This window comes from Erythrolamprus reginae, chromosome 3, assembly GCF_031021105.1.
Source record: "Erythrolamprus reginae isolate rEryReg1 chromosome 3, rEryReg1.hap1, whole genome shotgun sequence".
Lineage (NCBI taxonomy): Eukaryota > Metazoa > Chordata > Lepidosauria > Squamata > Dipsadidae > Erythrolamprus > Erythrolamprus reginae.
This window is the reverse complement of record NC_091952.1, coordinates 7,926,624-7,939,280: the sequence shown is the minus strand read 5'-3', so window position 1 is coordinate 7,939,280 and position 12,657 is coordinate 7,926,624. Positions and strand designations below refer to the sequence as shown.

At 49.1% G+C, this 12,657-nt stretch overlaps 1 pseudogene; it reads left to right on the top strand.

Moving 5' to 3' along the window:
* LOC139163482 (uncharacterized) overlaps positions 1–6,924 on the top strand; it is a 9,357-nt pseudogene extending 2,433 nt beyond the window's left edge.
* Positions 6,925–12,657: the final 5,733 nt, after the last annotated feature.

Here is a 12,657-nt window from a genome sequence, read left to right as displayed (position 1 = left end):
TTGCTTGGGTTGTGTGATTAATTTTTATGATAAGGGTTTGAATCTGTTTTTTTTATTATTGGATTTGTACATTGTGCATTGTTTTGTGATCCGCCCTGAGTTTTCAGAGAGGGGCGGCATGTAAATCTAATAAATTATTGTTGTTGTTGTTGTTGTTATTATTGTTATTGTTATTGTATCAGAATACCAAATACACACTTGGAAGTAATGAACTCGTAGCTGACTCTCACTCTGTCAAAGACCTTGGAGTACTCCTATCCAATGACATAAGTACCAGAGCTCACTGTAAAAACATTGCCAAAAAAGCACTAAGAGTTACAAACCTAATCTTAGGTAGCTTCTTCTCCAGAAACACTGAACTGCTAACCAGAGCATACAAAACATTTGTCAGATCAATACTTGAATACAGTTTCATAAACTACTCAAGACTCACTTATACCGCCAGCCATGGGGGAGTTGAGACACCTTTCCCCCAGGCTTTTTAATACTTTGTTTTATGTTTGGTATGAATGTGCTGTTTGGTTTTTTAAATAATAATAGGGTTTTATATGTTTTTTAGATTTGTTCCACTGCTATATTGTTTTTATTACTGTTGTGAGCCGCCCCGAGTCTTCGGAGAGGTGCGGCATACAAATCTAAATAATAATAATAATAATAATAATAATAATAATAATAATAATAATAATTTATTAGATTTGTATGCTGCCTCTCTCCGAAGACTCGGAGCAGCTCACGACAAAGCGGAGGTTCAGAAAAACAGATTTCAGTTTGCCCGTTGTGATGTTTTTTGCACTCTGGAAGGCTCAGGAAAGCTTCCTGAAGCCCCAGAGTGCGAAAAACAACACAATGGGCAAACCAAAGTCCATTATCCGAACTTACGGTTTATTTATTTTATTTTATTTTATTTATTTATTAGATTTGTATGCCGCCCCTCTCTGTAGACTCGGGACGGCTAACAACAATAATAAAACAGCATATGACAAATCTAATATTATTTATTTATTTATTGTTAGAGTTGAAAGGGACCATGAAGGCCATCGAGTCCAACCCCCTGCCCAAGCAGGAACCCTATAGTACACCAGTCAAGTGGCAGTTCTATCTTCTCTTAAAAATGTCCAGAGTGTTGGAGTTCACAACGTCCGCTGGTAGGTTGTTCCATTGGTTGATCGCTCTGACCGTCAGGAAGTTCCTCCTTATCTCCATGTTGAATCTCTCCTTGGTCAGCTTCCAGCTGTTGTTCCTCGTCCGGCCCTTTAGTGCCCTGAAGAATAAAGTGATCCCCTCCTCTCTGTGACATCCCCTCGTATACCTGTAGACGGCTATCATGTCCGCTCTGGCCCTCCTTTTCTCTAGGCTATCCATGCCCAGTTCCCTCAGTCTCTCTTCGTAAGTCTTGGTTTCCAATGCCTTAATCATCTTGGTTGCTCTTTTTTGCACCTTCTCCAGAGTTTCAATGTCTCTTTTGAAGTGTGGTGACCAGAACTGAATACAGTACTCCAGGTGTGGTCGGACCAGGGCGTAGTAGAGTGGTATTAAGACTTCCCTGGTCTTGGAGTGTATTCCCCTGTTGATGCAGCTTAGGTTTGATTAAAATAACTAAAGAAACACTTATTAAAAACCACGCCTGTTGCGTGGGTTTTTTGTACTCTGGGGCTTCAGGGAAGTTCCCCCGAAATGTCCGGAAGGCGAAATAGCCTTCCCAAAAGCCAAAAATCAGCTGGCCAGCATGTGTAAGTGTTGACATAAAGCCAAACTGAATCAGAGTTCTATAAAGAATGGAATAAATGGTACATCTTGCTGGATAAAAGACAACATCAATCTAAAAGAAGAAATAGTGGTGAAAGTAATGGAACCTGAAGAAAGCTCAGAAGATATGGCAGTTGTTCCTCCCAGCCAGGAGCAGCTCCCTTTTTTGGGGGATACCGAAAGGGGGCCCTTGCGGAAATGTAAAAGCCAAAACGAAAGCTCAATCGCAAACAGACTCTGATGAAATGATAGAAGAAGATTTCCTACAGATTCAACAGAATCAACTGCATATCATTAGTGATGGGCGAACCCAACGGTGTTCGGGTTCGGCAAGTTCGGCTAAATTTTACACAAAATTCGTCCGAACCTGAACCGAACCTAAACTCGAATGAGGAATCCCTCCCATGAAGAGATTCCAGGGGCGGAGCTTTGACGTCACCGGAAGGTTGCTAAGGACGCCAAGGTGATCACTTCCTGGATTCCAAGGAATCCAGGAAGTGATCCCCTTGGCATCCTTAGCAACCTGCCGGTGACGTCAAAGCTCCGCCCCCGGAATATCTTCGTGGGAGGGATTCCCCAGTTCCTTTAAAGGGAGGTCTTCACGTAAAAATAAACATTGTTATTTTTACGAAAAAGGACACCGCAGTGGCGCTGCAAGCAAAGGGCGGTCCTTTCACGTTAAAATTAACATGTTTATTGCAACCGTTAGTTGCTATAAAAAATGTCTATGTGAAAAGCAATGCCGGTCCAACTACCTTTGCTACTACAGTGGAACCCCGACTTACGAGTTTAATTGGTTCCGGAAGGAGGCTCGCACGTCGAACAGCTCGTATGTCGAAACATTGTTTCCCATAGGAAACAATGTAAAAGCGATTAATGCGTGCAAGCCCGAGGGCTGAGGGGAAAAGACGTCGGCTGAAGCGGGGAAGTTCGCCAGGAGTCAGCAAAGAAGCCGCGCGTGTGTTTTAAAACATCGGAGCCGGCATGGGGAGGCTCTCAATCAACCCCCGAGTCCGGGTTCGGGGCTCGGGGGCTGATTAAAAGCCTCCCCATGCCGGCTCCGATGTTTTAAAACACACGCGCGGCTTTTCCGCTGCCTCCTAAAGCGGGGAAGTTCGCCAGGAGGCAGCAGAAAAGCCGCGCGTGTCTTTTAAAACATCGGAGCCGGCATGGGGAGGCTCTCAATCAACCCCCGAGTCCGGGTTCGGGGCTCGGGGGCTGATTAAAAGCCTCCCCATGCCGGCTCCGATGTTTTAAAACACACGCGCGGCTTTTCCGCTGCCTCCTAAAGCGGGGAAGTTCGCCAGGAGGCAGCAGAAAAGCCGCGCGTGTCTTTTAAAACATCGGAGCCGGCATGGGGAGGCTCTCAATCAACCCCCGAGTCCGGGTTCGGGGCTCGGGGGCTGATTAAAAGCCTCCCCATGCCGGCTCCGATGTTTTAAAACACACGCGCGGCTTTTTCCGCTGCCTCCTAAAGCGGGGAAGTTCGCCAGGAGGCAGCAGAAAAGCCGCGCGTGTCTTTTAAAACATCGGAGCCGGCATGGGGAGGCTCTCAATCAACCCCCGAGTCCGGGTTCGGGGCTCGGGGGCTGATTAAAAGCCTCCCCATGCCGGCTCCGATGTTTTAAAACACATGCCCGGTGCTTCCCGGCGAGGAGGAGGAGGAGCTGGGCTCCGGAGGGGCGCACGGGGAAGGGCTTGAGCCGCTGCCTTCTCCTTTCCTGCTGCGTCGGTGGCTTCCCTCGCAAAAGGCTGTGCCCGGTGCCGGCTGTTTGCCCCGCGGCTCTCTCGCCTCAGCGAGGGATAAGCAGCACGCGAGGCTGCGGCGAGAAACAACAGCAGCAGGAAAGGAGAAGGCGGCGGCTCAAGCCCTTCCCCGTGCGCCCCTCCGGAGCCCAGCTCCTCCTCCTCCTCCTCGCCGGGCAGCACTACCGCCACCGCCGCCGCCGCTGCCGCGGGGAGAGGTGGGCATGTGAGCTGGCGGCATTGGGCTTGTGGAAAGTCCGGGGGCAGCTCCAGCGACTCCCCTCCCGTGGCTGTTGTTGAGGCGGCAGTGAGAAGCCCGGACAACGCCGGAGCGCTACCGCCGCCGCCGCCGCTGCGGGGAGAGGCGGGCATTCACCCGCCCGGAAAACTCCGGAGCGCTACCGCCGCCGCCGCCGCTGCGGGGAGAGGCGGGCATTCACCCGCCCGGACAACCGCCAGAGGGGCTCCTCCGGAGGGGCGCACGGGGAAGGGCTTGAGCTGCCGCCTTCTCCTTTCCCCGTGGGAGCACCTGAGTCAGAGGCAGGTCTTGCCGGGCCGATTGCCGAGCGGGGGCGGGGCGCGGAAGGAGGCGAAGGCGCTGCCGCACCGGCCCTCTCAGGCCGCTCCGTCCCCCTCCGAAGACATCCTTGGCCATTACAGATCTGGCAGCCCCGGTCGAAGGGAAAGTTCCTCCGTTCCGCTCCAGAGCCGCCGACCCGGGCCCTCCAAGGCGCAGTGGGTGTGCGGGTGTACGGGGGAAGCTGAGAGAATCCACCGGACTCTGCCTCCGGCTGCAGCTTCCTCTCCAATTGGTCTCCCCTGCGCAAACCAAACGGGAGATCCGGTCCAGGTTTCCGAGCGGGGCGCCTTTTGCCAGCCTCCCGCCCGAAGTCAGGTGCGTCCTCAGGGCGCTAAAGGGGCTCCGGCTGACTGCGCTGCAGGGGATCCTGGAACGTAAAGAATACGGGTGGCTGAAAGAATAAAAGGCAGGGAATCCTGGAACGTAATGAATACGGGTGGCTGAAAGAATAAAAGGCAGGGAATCCTGGAACGTAAAGAATACGGGTGGCTGAAAGAATGAAGGGCAGGGAATCCTGGAACGTAATGAATACGGGTGGCTGAAAGAATAAAAGGCAGGGAATCCTGGAACGTAAAGAATACGGGTGGCTGAAAGAATGAAGGGCAGGGAATCCTGGAACGTAAAGAATATGGGTGGCTGAAAGAATAAAAGGCAGGGAATCCTGGAACGTGAGGAATAAGGGTGGCTGAAAGAATGAAAGGCACACACAAACCCCTCGAAGGAAAAACGAGGCTGCGAAGCTGCGTGAGGCACATATGGGAGGAAGCCTCTGAGGAGAAGGTTGAAGGGTGGAGAAATAAAGAAAGAAACTTATTCCTCACGTTCCAGGACCAATTGGAGAGGAAGCTGCAGCCGGAGGCAGAGTCCGGTGGATTCCCTCAGCTTCCCCCCGCACACCCACTGCGCCTTGGAGGGCCCGGGTCGGCGGCTCTGGAGCGGAATGGAGGAACTTTCCCTTCGACCGGGGCTGCCAGATCTGTAATGGCCAAGGGTGTCTTCGGAGAGGGACGGAGCGGCCTGAGGGGGCCGGTGCGGCAGCGCCTTCGCCTCCTTCCGCGCCCCGCCCCCGCTCGGCAATCGGCCCGGCAAGACCTCTGACTCAGGTGCTCCCACGGGGAAAGGAGAAGGCGGCAGCTCAAGCCCTTCCCCGTGCGCCCCTCCGGAGGAGCCCCTCTGGCGGTGGTAGCGCTCCGCGGCGGCGGCGGTAGCGCTCCGGCGTTGTCCGGGCGGGTGAATGCCCGCCTCTCCCCGCAGCGGCGGCGGCGGCGGTAGCGCTCCGGCGTTGTCCGGGCGGGTGAATGCCCGCCTCTCCCCGTAGCGGCGGCGGCGGCAGCGCTCCGGCGTTGTCCGGGGCGGGTGAATGCCCGCCTCTCCCCGCAGTGGCGGCGGCGGTAGCGCTCCGGCGTTGTCCGGGTGGGTGAATGCCCCCCCCCGCCCGCCTCGCAGCAAGTGCTTGTCCGGGCGTTTTTTTTGCCCCCTCCCCCCCCCGCCCGCCTCGCAGCAAGTGCTTGTCCGGGCGTTTTTTTTTGCCGCCCCCCCCCCCGCCCGCCTCGCAGCAAGTGCTTGTCCGGGCGTTTTTTTTGCCCCCTCCCCCCCGCCCGCCTCGCAGCAAGTGCTTGTCCGGGCGTTTTTTTTGCCGCCCCCCCCCCCGCCCGCCTCGCAGCAAGTGCTTGTCCGGGCGTTTTTTTTTGCCCCCTCCCCCCCGCCCGCCTCGCAGCAAGTGCTTGTCTGGGCGGTTTTTTTGCCCCCTCCCCCGCCCGCCTCGCAGCAAGTGCTTGTCCGGGCGTTTTTTTTTGCCGCCCCCCCCCCGCCCGCTTCTGCACCCCCCAGCAGAAGCCAAGGACTCACCAAGAGCTGGATACTGAGAAGAGCCGGCCTGGCTTGCTTTGCTTCCGAGCTGATGCAGAGCCGAATAAAGCGTCACGCCCCCCCTGACGCTTTTGGCGGCAAAAGAGCCCAGCATCGCTTCGGAAGCCGCCGAAAGCATCAGAGGGGCGTGACGCTTTATTCGGCTCTGCATCAGCTGGGAAGCAAAGCAAGCCAGGCCGGCTCTTCTCGGCTCGTATCCCGAATGGAAGCTCGTGAGTCGAACAAAAATTTCTCTACTCTCCCAGCTCGTATCTCGAGTAGCTCGTAAGTAGAGCTGCTCGTATGTCGGGGTTCCACTGTATCACTACCCAAACCACTGTGGGATACCTGAATCTTGGGTCCCTTTTAGGTAAGGACAGAGTTAGGGTACCAATGGCTGGGAGTAGCAGCCGAAGCAGCAGCTGCAGCTCCAGTTCAATGTCCCAAGAATCGGGCCCTTCAGAATTTCCTTGGCATCCACACAGACCTTCACATTCACAAATCCCAGCGACCGGTTAGATCCCACAGAGTTGGCCTTCTCCAGGTCCTGTCGACTAAGCAATGTCGTTTGGCGGGACCCAGGAGAAGAGCCTTCTCTGTGGCGGCCCCGACCCTCTGGAACCAGCTCCCCCCAGATATCAGAGTTGCCCCCACCCTCCTTGCCTTTCGCAAGCTCCTTAAAACCCACCTCTGTCGTCAGGCATGGGGGAATTGAAATTTCCCTTCCCCCTAGGCTTATAGAATTTATAGATGGTATGCTTGTATGTATGAGTGGTTCTTTAAATTGGGGGTTTTTAGATTATTTTAATATTAGATTTGTTTACATTGTCTTTTTATATTGTTGTTAGGCGCCCCGAGTCTTCGGAGAGGGGCGGCATACAAATCAAATCAAATCAAATCAAATCAAATCAAATCAAACAAACAAACAAACAAACAAACAAACAAACAAACAAACAAACAAACAAACAAACGGCTGTTACTATTTCTGTTTTGCAGATGTTTAAGACTTGAATACATTTGAGTAGCTATTCTGTATCCTGCTCCGGCATTGCATCATGGCTAGCCGATTCCTTTGGCTATTCGTTTCTGATAATGCTCAATGTACAGGTGAAACTCCCGGGGTGGCGCAGTGGGTAGAGTGCAGTACTGCAGGCCACTAAAGCTGACTGTAGATCTGCAGGTCAGCGGTTCAGATTTCACCACAGGCTCAAGGTTGACTCAGCCTTCCATCCTTCCGAGGTGGGTAAAATGAGGACCCAGATTGTGGGGGCAATAGGTTGGCTCTGTTTTAAAAAGTGCTATTGCTCACATGCTGTAAGCTGCCCTGAGTCTAAGGAGAAGGGCGGCATTAAAAAATCGAATGAATAAATAAATAATCAAATAAACATACAACTCTTTTCATGATCCCACAAACATATAAAATAACACTATGAATCATTGATGAACAAATTCAAACGATGAAATTTAAACTCAAGTTTATAAACTTAAAACTTTCATCTATATTGATAGCAAAGATCTTAAAAGCTGTACAGTAATCGGGTCAACAGATAAGTTGACGCTATTTACGACATCTGATAAATTTATAGATATGAATTTATCTCTTCTTTCTTTCTTTCTTTCTTTCTTTCTTTTTACTTCTTGTTTTATTTTTAATTTTTCTTCTTCTCTTTCCTTCCCCCTTTTCTCTCTTTTTCTTTCTCTCTCTTTAGCCTTATTTTCTTCTATAGTTGTAAGCATGTATTTTGATTTATAACTGTACATTCTAAATTCCTATACATTTGTACCAACATTCACATGGTCCTTTTGCTTTATGTATACCCTCCCCTATTTATCTTCAATAAAGATTATAGTGGACAATAGGTCCACCATCACAGCCACCATCACAGCCCTATTTCATTTCTGACAAGTGAATACACATGGTTAAAAAGATTTATTCGTTTATTTGCTATTTGAGTTGGAAGGGACCTTACAGGTCATCTAGTCCAACCCCCTGCTCAAGCAGGAAACCATACACAACCCAATCTGATGGGAGTCTAATTTTCTTTTGAATGCGTCAAGTGATGGGACATTCACAACCTTGTCTGGCAGGCTGTTCCACTGGTTGATCGCTCTGACTGTCAGAAAGTTCTTCCTTATTTCAAGGTTGAAGCTCTCCTTGGTCAGTTAACAGTAAACATGAGCCAACAATGTGCAGCAGCAGCGAAAAAAGCCAACACATTCCTAAGCTGCATCAACAGGGGAATACACTCCAAGACCAGGGAAGTCTTAATACCACTCTACTACGCCCTGGTCCGACCACACCTGGAGTACTGTATTCAGTTCTGGTCACCACACTTCAAAAGAGACATTGAAACTCTGGAGAAGGTGCAAAAAAGAGCAACCAAGATGATTAAGGGATTGGAAAACAAGACTTACGAAGAGAGACTGAGGGAACTGGGCATGGATAGCCTAGAGAAAAGGAGGGCCAGAGCGGACACGATAGCAGTCTACAGGTATACGAGGGGATGTCACAGAGAGGAGGGGATCACTTTATTCTCCAGGGCACCAGAGGGCCGGACGAGGAACAACAGCTGGAAGCTGACCAAGGAGAGATTCAACGTGGAGATAAGGAGGAACTTCCTGACGGTCAGAGCGATCAACCAATGGAACAACCTACCAGCGGACGTTGTGAACTCCAACACTCTGGACATTTTTAAGAGAAGATTGAACTGCCACTTGACTGGTGTACTATAGGGTTCCTGCTTGGGCAGGGGGTTGAACTCGATGGCCTTCATGGTCCCTTTCAACTCTAACAATAAATAAATAAATAAATAAAAATAAATAAATAAACATCCATTGCTCCTGGTCTGGTCCTCTAGTGCCCTGGAAAATAGTGTGACCCCCTTCTCTCTGTGGCAACCCCTGAAATATCTGTATACTCCTATCATGTCCCCTATGCCCCTCCTTTTTGCTAGACTATCCATGCCCAGTTCCAGCAACCTCTCTTCGTATGTCTTGGTTTCCCGTCCCTTTATCATTTTAGTTGCTCTTTTCTGTACTTTCTCTAGAGTTTCAATGTCCTTTTTGTAGTGGGGTAACCAAAATGGAATGCAGTACTCTAGGTGTGATCTGACTAAGGCATTATAGAGTGGTATTAATACCTCCTTAGTCTTGGAGTGTATCCCTCTGTTGATGCAGCTTAAAATTGTGTTGGATTTTTTAGCCGCCACTGTGCATTGCTGGCTCATATTTAGTTGGTTATCCACCAAAACTCTTACAGTCACTGCTGTTAAGTGTGGTTTCTCCCAATTTGTATGCATATCTTAGGTTTTTCTTACATAGGTGTAATATTTTGCTTTTTTCAACATTAAATTTCATTTTCTTAGTTTGAGCCACAATACTAATCTATCTAGATCTTTCTGTATTTTGAGCCTATCCTCTGGGGTATTGGCTACCCCCGCAGCTTGGTGTCGTCTGCAGCCAATGCAGACTGCGGAGTGATGACGAGATATGGGCATGTCTTGGAAGGCCCAATATCGCTCAAGCAGCTGCATTTGTGCCTGGAACTCACTACTGGATTCTGTTGTTTCTTCCCCCAATCCCAAAATCTTCAACCTTAAATTATCTACAATAGACCTCTCCCCCTTTCTAAGAGGTCTGTAAGGGGCGTGCATAAGTGCACCTTTGTGCCTACTGTCCCTGTCCTACTGTCCTATTGTCTTTTTTTATCATTATGTTTATATAAACTACTATCCTATACTTCAGTGGTCCCCAACGTTTTTTCCACCAGGGACCAGTTTCAGCAAGACAATTTTTCTATGGCCCAGTGGGGGCGGAAAGGGGCGTGGTTGGGGGCGGGATTAAGCATGGGGGTGCTGGTCCTCCCCGCCCCTCTTTCCCGCCATCGTCCTGTGGCCGGCAGAACCTGCCTCCCAAGCCCTCTTGCCCAGCACGAGCTAAGCGCTGGAGAGAGGGGGTCAGGCTGGCCCTCCTGCCTCCCCCCAGCCAAAAACGCAAAAGCGCCCCACGGCAGAAGCCAAAAGAGGCTTGAGCCTCTCGGTCCTTCCTGCCCCTCTGTCCCATCCATCGTCCTGTGGCCGGCAGAACCTGCCTCCCGAGGCCTCTTGCCCGGCGGGAGGCGAAGCGCTGGAGGGAGGGGGTGGCGGCATGAGGGCCGGCAGCTGCTGACTCCACGGACCGGTGCAACATGCCCCGCGGGCCGGTACTGGTCCGTGGCCCGGTGGTTGGGGACCCCTGCTATACTTGATTGATCAACCAACAAACAAACCCATGATTTAGAAGAGTACTTTCCATAAATCCACTCACCAACCCACTCATCGCTAGTTGGATCCTGCTCCCCCCCATGCTCTAATTAATAGTTCCTGTTTGCAACACTTAAAAGCCACTATCAGCATCCAGGCAAAATAAATCATTAATCAAAACAACAACAAACCCCCCCACTCCTTTCTGCTTTGCATTCATAGATGGTAGAAGGGCCTCTACTGCTTTGCTAATTGCCCATATATTATACAGCTTCGAATGGCGTATGTATTTATGCTGAAAGGGATGAGTGGTTTCCAGAACGCTTGGTGTCGTTTCTTGCAGACTCTGCCCTGGTTCAAACTGGACCAACTCTCTTCATACTCTACATAAACGGTCTTTGTGACCACATTACAAGCAACTGTGTTCTCTTTGCTGATGATGTTAAACTATTTAATACCACTGACAACACTGCTACCCTTCAAAAGGACCTTGGTCATTTAGCTGAATGGTCTAACAACTGGCAACTTCAAATCTCAACCAACAGTTTCCAGTCACTATTCAAAGTGTTGGTTATGACCTATAAAGCCCTTCATGACCACCTTCTGCCACACAAATCCCAGCGACCAGTTAGGTCCCACACAGTTGGCCTTCTCTGGGTCCCATCGACTAAACAATATCATCTGGAGGGACCCAGGGGAAGAGCCTTCTCTGTGGCAGCCCCGGCCCTCTCGAATCAACTCCCCCCAGAGATTAGAACTGCCCCCACCCCCTTGCCTATCGCAAGCTCCTAAAAACCCACCTATGTCGCCAGGATTGGGCAAGTTGATATTCTCCTTAGCTACTATGATTTATGTATGGTTTGCTTGGGTTGTGTGATTAATTTTTATGATAAGGGTTTTAATCTGTTTTTTTAATATTGGATTTGTACATTGTGTATTGTGTTGTGAGCCGCCCTGAGTCTTCAGAGAGGGGCGGCATGTAAATCTAATAAATTGTTGTTGTTGTTGTTGTTGTTGTTGTTGTTGTTGTTGTTATTGTTATTGTCGTTGTCGTTGTCGTTGTCGTTGTCGTGGTCGTGGTCGTGGTCGTTGTCGTTGTCGTTGTCGTTGTCGTTGTCGTTGTTATTGTTGTTGTTGTTGTTGTTGTTGTTGTTATTGTTGTTATTGTTGTTATTGTTGTTATTGTTGTTATTGTTGTTATTGTTGTTGTTATTGTTGTTATTGTTGTTGTTGTTGTTGTTGTTATTGTTGTTATTGTTGTTATTGTTGTTATTGTTGTTGTTGTTGTTATTGTTGTTATTGTTGTTATTGTTGTTATTGTTGTTATTGTTGTTATTGTTGTTGTTGTTATTGTTGTTATTGTTGTTATTGTTGTTATTATTGTTATTATTGTTGTTATTGTTGTTATTGTTGTTGTTGTTATTGTTGTTATTGTTGTTATTGTTGTTATTGTTGTTATTGTTGTTGTTATTGTTGTTATTAAAGAATCAGAATACCAAATACACACTTGGAAGTAATGAACTCGTAGCTGACTCTCACTCTGTCAAAGACCTTGGAGTACTCCTATCCAATGACATAAGTACCAGAGCTCACTGTAAAAACATTGCCAAAAAAGCACTAAGAGTTACAAACCTAATCTTAGGTAGCTTCTTCTCCAGAAACACTGAACTGCTAACCAGAGCATACAAAACATTTGTCAGACCAATACTCAAATACAGCTCACCTATATGGAACCCACATTGCATAACTGATATTGACACAATTGAGTCCAGAAATACTTCACAAGAAGAGTCCTTCACTCCTCCTCTCAAAACAAACTACCTTAATCCTCCAGACTTCAAATACTACGGCTAGACAATCTACAATTACGTTGCCTCTGAACTGATTTAACTGTTGTTCATAAGATCAGGTACCGTAATGTCCTTTCTGTTAGTGACTACTTCACCTTCAACAACAACACAAGAGCACGTAATAGATACAAACTAAATGTAAATCGCTCCAAACTTGACTGCAGAAAATATGACTTCAGCCACAGAGTGATCAATGCCTGGAACTCACTTTATTTGTTTGCTTGCTTGCTTGCTTGCTTGCTTGCTTGCTTGCTTGCTTGCTTGCTTGCTTGCTTGCTTGCTTGCTTGCTTGCTTGCTTGCTTGCTTGCTTGCTTGCTTGCTTGCTTATTAGAGTTGAAAGGGACCTTGCAGGTCATCAAGTCCAACCCCCTGCTTAAGCAGGAAATCCTACAGCACCTCAACCAAATGAGAGTCCAATCTCCTCTTGAAAATGTCCAAAGTTGGGGAGTTCACAACCTCCGCTGGCAGGCTGTTTCACTGGTTGATCACTCTGACCGTCAGGAAGTTCTTCCTTATTTCCAGGTTGAATCTCTCCTTGGTCAGCTTCCATCCGTTGTTCCTCGTCCGGCCCTCTGGTGCCCTGGAAAACAGTGTGACCCCCTCCTCTCTGTGGCAACCCCTCAAGTACCTGTAGACTGCTATCAT